General features: G+C 38.6%; 1 long non-coding RNA gene across 1 annotated transcript in view; it reads right to left on the minus strand.

Annotated features, from left to right (window-relative positions):
• Positions 1 to 5,991: 5,991 nt before the first annotated feature.
• Positions 5,992 to 7,455, minus strand: part of LOC144958724 (uncharacterized) — a 19,135-nt gene continuing 17,671 nt past the window's right edge. Inside the window, exon 5 of the long non-coding RNA XR_013642505.1 lies at positions 5,992 to 6,105. This is a non-coding gene — a long non-coding RNA (uncharacterized LOC144958724). The remainder of the gene's footprint in view (positions 6,106 to 7,455) is intronic.

Genomic DNA, 7,455 nt, shown 5'->3' on the forward strand with positions numbered 1-7,455 from the left:
GTGGGTGTGAATGTCCGTGATGAGATTAAAATCGATGAAGGCAGAACCGTCTTTTCAATGTCCTGTCCTGTCACAGCCTATACTGTCGTCGTCTCAGAATAAAAAATAACGCGTTTTAAATATTTTGGCCAGAAATCTCGTCCTTCAAATATCGATCGATTAAAATAATCCTCATCTTGTCAAAAACGATCAAACCTGGGACTTCGCGAGGTCTTCCTTAAAGTCCCGGGTTTGAGAGTATTTTGCCAAGACGAGGATCATTTTAAACGATCGATATTTGAAGGACGTATTTTTTGGCCAAATATTTTAATCCGTGTTTTTTCAGCGTACGGTCGACTTTACTAGTGTTTTACGGTGTTAAAAAAGACAGATTCGTATAAAAGGATTTGGCAGGAAAATTCCCACTTCAAAGATCCGATGGATTCAGAGAACCCTAACCCCCCACTCCCCACCTTCCCCCCTCCCAAAATACTTGAGCTTTAATATAACGCAATATCCACTAAAAGTAAGTGCTGAAAGCGCTTTACAAAAGGTCGCTGACCAACAGCAATACGTAACGAGTAGAACGAGACATGACGCCCATTAGGCGATATTACACATTTTTTTTCGACAGGGACAACGCTGTTAACGTCCAGATACTCATTTCACACCCCGAGTACGGTGAGAAAATGTGAGTTAAAAGCCTCTTCCAAGGACTCAACAACTATGCGCCTAGCAAGGCTCGAACCCAGGACCTTCCGATCCGAAAGCGAGTGTCACACCACACGACCACATTATAGCCGCACAACATACCAACAAGTCTCAATCTCAAGACTATTTTAGAAGAGGGCGTTTAGACTTGTCCGAAGTCTCAGGTTCGAGAATCTTTGACACATTAAGTGCCATTTAAGGGTCCCGTTAGGTCCCGTAGAGCACTCGCTTCACAAACAAAGGGACAGAGCTCGATGGAGGGTGCGGTCGAGGTTTTTTATTGACCCCCCCCCCTCCACCTCCACCTCCCTCGCCTGTCCACCGAGCGGTGATTGGGTAGCTGGTGTTTGATAGATTTGGCTGTAGTACTGATTTGTACTTTGCGATAGACTAGCGTCCTATCCAAAAGGTAGCAATCAATTGCTATTGTCTGTTTCACGCTATAGAAACCGGGCCTAATGGCTCTGATGCCCAAACTATTTTTTAAAACAGTGTTTTGTCAAGGCAAGTGAGCACAGCCACAGATGAGGTAAAAAAACTGTAACGGTTTCTTTTTGAGATCCCGTCCTGTCATCGATGATGCCTTTGGACTGCAGCTCTGTCGTTCTCTGGAAAAACACGTATTTAAACATTTGGCCAGAAAATTCGTCCTTCAAAATATCGATCAATTTAAATGACCCTCATCTTGGCAAAAACTCCCAAACCTGGGACCTCGTGAAGTCACAGATTTGAGAGTTTTTGCCAAGATGAGGGTCATTTAAATCGATCGCTATTTAGAAAGACGAGTTTTCTGGCCAAATTTTTAAATACGTGTTTTTCCACAGAACGGCAGAGCTGGCAACGGCTGGAGAAAAGGCATGGAGTCGAGAAGATTGAAAGAAAAAACTCCGGTCGATGGAGTGGTAGCAGTTAGTGTAGGGACTCCTGTTTTGAGCCAAAGTTGGTGGGTTCGAATCTTGAAGTGGCGTAGATGATTCAGGGATTATAAAATTTTTCACCAAAATAGGTATTATACATATCTTTAAATGAAATAAAACAGAGAGAACCGGACATTTTGGGTACCAGGTGGTCGGACTCTAACACTGTAGTCTTGTGATATGACATGTGTCTTCGGATCGGAATGTCCAGGGTTCAAGTCCCGTTTTCAAGTGGTCGGACTGTAAAGCTGTAGAAGTCTTGAAATCTTGTGTTTTAAAATTTGCTGCTATGTAGTGTCTTGTGGTATGGCATGTGCCCTCAGATCGGAATGGCCCAGAGTTCAAGCCCCGCTCTAACTGGCGTATATTTGAGTCCTCGGAAAAGGCCGTGTTTTGTTTGACAATCTCTCACCGTATTCAAGTGTAAAATGAGTACATGGCCGTTATGAAAAAATTGTAATATCGCTTTACAGGCGTCATGTCTAGTCCTACAAATTAAATGCTGCTGTTGGCTAGGACTCCTTGTAAAGCGATTTGAGCACGTTTAATGGATATTGCTCTACACGATTTCTTAATTTACTCGGCAAGTACTCATTTTCCACCTAAGTATAATGAGAAAATCTGATTATAGAACCCTTTCCAGGAGGAAAAAAAGAATTAGATTTAAAAATTCACTGACTTTACTGCGGGACTTGAACCAGGGTTATATTGGCAAGATGGCGAGTGTCATATTACAAGACACACCACGCCATATTCAACCAGTCAACTGGTCTACTGTGGAAAAACTCCTACTTAAAAATTTGGCCAGAAAAGTCGTCCTTAAAATAGCGATCGATTTAAATGACCTTTCATCTTGACAAAATCTCTCAAACCTGGGACGACAAATTCTTCCTTAAAGTCCCAGGTTTGAGAGTTTTTAACCAAGCTGATAGATTTACTTTTTAAGGACGAGTTTTCTGGCCAAATTTTAAATACGTGTTTTTCTATATTACGCCAGTTAACTGGTTCGTCGAGGGGGAATCAAAAGCCTGGAGGTAAATTCCCTTTAATTCCCTTTTCCAGCCAGTCTGGATAGAATTTTCTCTCTAATTCCCAAACGTCTTGTTAAAAATCTTACTGGGACTAGAAAGTCCCTGGTCAACATCACGTGATGAAGACATATATTTTCACTCGGATCAATGAAAAAGTATAATGACCATGTTGACTCGATGGCTGGATCATGATATGTGGTCTAGTGGTATGACACTCACCTTCGGATCGGAAGGTCCTGGGTTCGAGTCCCGCTCTGAGCGGCGCATAGTTGAGTCCTGCCTTGAAAAAGGATCTTTACCCACACTATCTCACCAAACTCAGGTGTAAAATGAGTACCTGGCCGTTAACAGCGTCGTCTCTGTCCGAAAAAAAATTGCAATATCGCCTAACAGTTATCATGTCTCGTCCTATATGTTAAGTGTTGCTGTTGGCTGGGACCCCTTGTAAAGCGCATTGAGTACGTTTAGTGGAAATTGCGCTATATATACACTGAGTTTTAGAAATTATTATTTTGATGTCAGCTGTGAGCAAGAAATTTGGACCTTCATACAAACACGTTTTTTATAGAAGAAGCGAAATTGGCGTTACTCAACTCATTGTTTTTGTTTTTAGACAGACATTAATGTGAGTAGTTCTCATTAAATCTTAAATCAGACTTTAAAAGTTTACACATTGTTTTGTGTTTTGGTACGTTATATCTGGCTGGCGGATGTTGTGAGTATTTACCTAAAGGCATAGCATCAATATACATGAATATAAATAAAGGAATATAAACATTCATATATCGCATTTCCTACGCCCCAATGTGGCGTTACGTGTGGCTTGCTGGCTTATTATTAGAACGTGTGACGTCACTTACGACTTCTTTGCCCTATATTATTTGCGTCATCAGATGAATCGCTCCAAAAAAAAAACTAATTTTTCTAGTTGAAAAAAAAAGAAAAAAGACTCGTTTTCAATTTTGGAATGGTTCCATTCAAGCTATCAAGGAATTTGTTCTGTGATAAATAGTGTAACCCAGCCAGTATGAAAAGGTCTTTTGCAACCAATTTCGTCAGTCAATAAACAGTGATGACCATATACTGTTGTATCAATTTCTACCAAAGCCATTTGAAAAGTAAACAAACTGTTAACCTTTACGGATAGGAAACGATTGTAGGCTAACTTGACATGTTACTGTTTTCAAAAGGTCACCAGTAACGGCGATGCGACTTGGGCTTCACTGGAGCTGGATTTGCTTCGTTGTATTTGCATTTTTGATTTTTTTAAATGACCTTTTATATGGCGCAATGTCCACTAAATGTGTTAGTGCACTCTTAGCCCTCTGTCCATTGAGGGGTAGATGCGCTGTTATAAATTTATTATTATTACCTTAGTTACCTTATTTCTCCCTTAGTTTCGAACGTAAGAATGCATGAGTAAAGACCCTATTTCATGAACTCAACATTGTGCCTCCCACTGAGGAACTCGAGCCCGGGATCTGCATGTCTGAATCCGACTGTCCTAACTCGCTCACTCTCTCAATCCTCTCCTAGCCTGCTGGCACTTGAGGCGATGCAAGGGATCTCCACCTGGTCCTGTCAGCAGCTATTCTTGGGGCCATCTCGAGGGACAGACCTCTCTGCTTTAGGTCCCTCTCAAAGTCTCATTGGGGCGGCCTCGCTTCCTCTTTCCTTGGGGTGTCCATCGCAGAGCCTTTCTTATCAGTGTTTCATCAGATAATGGATCATGTGGATACTTCAGCAAGGGAAATAACAGTGTTATATATCTTAGTCACAATTTTACTATGAATAACTTCCCTTGGAAGTCCAGTTTTAAAAACAGGAAGAAAAATGAAAAGAAAAGTACAGTCAGTCAGGCTATTGACTTTGATAGGATCTTCGTTATGAATTACTTCCCATAGGATCTTCCTTATGAATTACTTCCCATAGGATCTTCATTATGAATTACTTCCCATAGGATCTTCGTTATGATTTACTTCCCATAGTATCTTCGTTATGAATGACTTCCCATAGGATGTTAGTTATGAATTACTTCCCATAGAATCTTCGTTATGAATTACTTCCCATAGGATCTTCATTATGAATTACTTCCCATAGGATCTTCGTTATGAATTACTTCCCATAGGATCTTCGTTATGAATTACTTCCCATAGGATCTTCATTATGAATTACTTCCCATAGGATCTTCGTTATGAATTACTTCCCAAAGAATCTTCGTTATGAATTACTTCCCATAGGATCTTCATTATGAATTACTTCCCATAGGATCTTCGTTATGAATTACTTCCCATATGATCTTCATTATGAATTACTTCCCATAGGACTTCGTTATGAATTACTTCCCATAGGATCTTCGTTATGAATTACTTCCCATAGGATCTTCGTTATGAATGACTTCCCATAGGATCTTCGTTATGAATGACTTCCCATAGGATCTTTGTTATGAATGACTTCCCATAGGATCTTCGTTATGAATGACTTCCCATAGGATCTTCGTTATGAATTACTTCCCATACGATCTTCGTTATGAATTACCTCCCATAGGATCTTCGTTATGAATTACTTCCCATAGGATCTTCGTTATGAATTACGTCACATAGAATCTTCGTTATGATTTTCTTCCCAGTAAGGGCATGATTAACTAGTCGATTTTTGACCAATTAAAATATGGAATCTATAAACACACCTTCACACTAGCTCGGACATACGTAGTTGTTTTTGTTTTGTTTTTTTAAACAATAATTTGAAAGAAATCGACCTCTCTGATCATTGTTATTGTTTTTATATCACCAAATGGATGACTAGTTATCACAATATTTTCTCTATTATATTATAAAAGTTTAGGTTTACACATAATTTTCTGTGTTGGTTCTATTGATGAAGTAGTAGAACAGTGGATAATTTATTTAGACAGATACAATCGATCGTAGAACCTATGAAGTTCGCTATGTTTACCCATCACTGCCTTTATTTACATTTTAACGACTGTCCGAAAGGCATGGTTATTTTCCCTTCCACTAGGTGTCTAGAGTCGCTTTTTCTCTATAAAATTTGTGGCCCTTGGATGAACAAGACATTACATGTACATAAATAACAATGTGAAATTGAATGGAAGCTTCAATTTAACATACAAAGACAGATGAAATAGACGTTTCGGGTTTCCCCTTTATCAACAAAACAGGATGAATGAAACACTACAGACGAATGAGATAATGTGGTAGTGGTGTTGATAAAGGAGAATCCCGAAACGTCCATTTCATCTGTTTTTGTATTTCAAATTGAAGCTTACATTCAATTTCACATTGTTATTTATTTCTTCGAACTGCATGTACATAAAGAAAAACTATTGATGAGAATTACCATTTTTATTTAGTTAAAGGGTTTACTCTTACATAATCTCCTGTTGATAAGGTTGTTTGTAAAAGATGCCTTTTCATTAATTCTCCAATGGAGGTTCAAAGTATCTGGGTAAAAGAGATTTTTAATAATGATGGGTAAAATAGTGGTGTTTGAGTTTTCATAGATTATCAATGCATCGTCGTCGTCTTCGTCATCGTCGTCATCATTATCCTTATCCTTATCATCATCACCATTATCATCATCATCATCATCATCATCATCATCATCATCATCACCAGTATCATCATCACCATCATCATTATCATCACGAGTATCATAATCAACATCATCATCATCATCATCATCATCATCATCATCATCATCATCATCATCATCATCTTCATCATCATCATCATCATCAGCAGCAGCAGCAGCAGCAGCAGCAGCAACAACAGCATTTTCATTATGACTTATCATCATCTTTATCATAGTCGTCAGTTGCAGTAGCTTATCAAAATTGAGGTTCTTGTGCCAGATAAAAAAGAGCACAATGCTAGTAGTAGTAGTAGTAGTAGTAGTAGTAGTAGTAGTAGTAGTAGTAGTAGTAGTAGTAGTAGTAGTAGTAGTAGTAGTAGTAGTAGTATTAGTAGTAGCAGAAGTAGTAGAAGCAGTAGTAGTAGAAGTAGTAGTAGTAGTAGTGGTAGTAGTAGTGGTAGTAGTAGTAGTAGTAGTAGTAGTAGTAGTAGTAGTAGTAGTAGAAGTAGTAGTAGTAGTAGTGGTAGTAGTAGTAGTAGTAGTAGTAGTAGTAGTAGTAGTAGTAGTAGTAGTAGTAGTAGTAGTAGTAGTAGTAGTAGTAGTAGCAGAAGTAGTAAAAGCAGTAGTAGTAGTAATAATAATAGTGGTAGTGGTAGTAGTAGTAGTCGTAATAGTAGTAGTCGTATTAGTAGTAGTAATAGCTGTAGTGTAGTAGTGGTAGTCGTAATAGCAGAAGTCCTAGTAGTAGTAGTAGTAGTAGTAGTAGTAGTAGTAGTAGTAGTAGTAGTAGTAGTAGTAGTAGTAGTAATAGTAGTAGTAGTAGTAGTAGTAGTAGTAGTAGTAGTAGTAGTAGTAGTAGTAGTAGTAGTCGTCGTCATAGTAGTAGTCGTAGTAGTAGTTGTAGTAGTAATAACGGTAGTGGTAGTAGTAGTAGTAGTAGTAGTAGTAGTAGTAGTAGTAGTAGTAGTAGTAGTAGTAGTAGTAGTAGAAGCAGAAGTAGTAGAAATAGTAGTATAGTAGTAGTGTAGTAGTGGTGGTAGTAGTAATAGTAGTGGTAGTAATAGTAGTAGTAGTTGTAGTAGTAATAGCGGTAGTGGTAGTCGTGGTAGTCGTAATAGTAGAAGTCGTAGTAGTAGTAGTAGTAGTAGTAGTAGTAGTAGTAGTAGTAGTAGTAGTAGTAGTAGTAGTAGTAGTAGTAGTAGTAGTAGTAGTAGTAGTAG

This window comes from Berghia stephanieae, chromosome 13 (genome assembly GCF_034508935.2).
Source record: "Berghia stephanieae isolate SIO BIC M18660-M18661 chromosome 13, UCSD_Bste_1.3, whole genome shotgun sequence".
Classification (NCBI taxonomy): domain Eukaryota; kingdom Metazoa; phylum Mollusca; class Gastropoda; order Nudibranchia; family Aeolidiidae; genus Berghia; species Berghia stephanieae.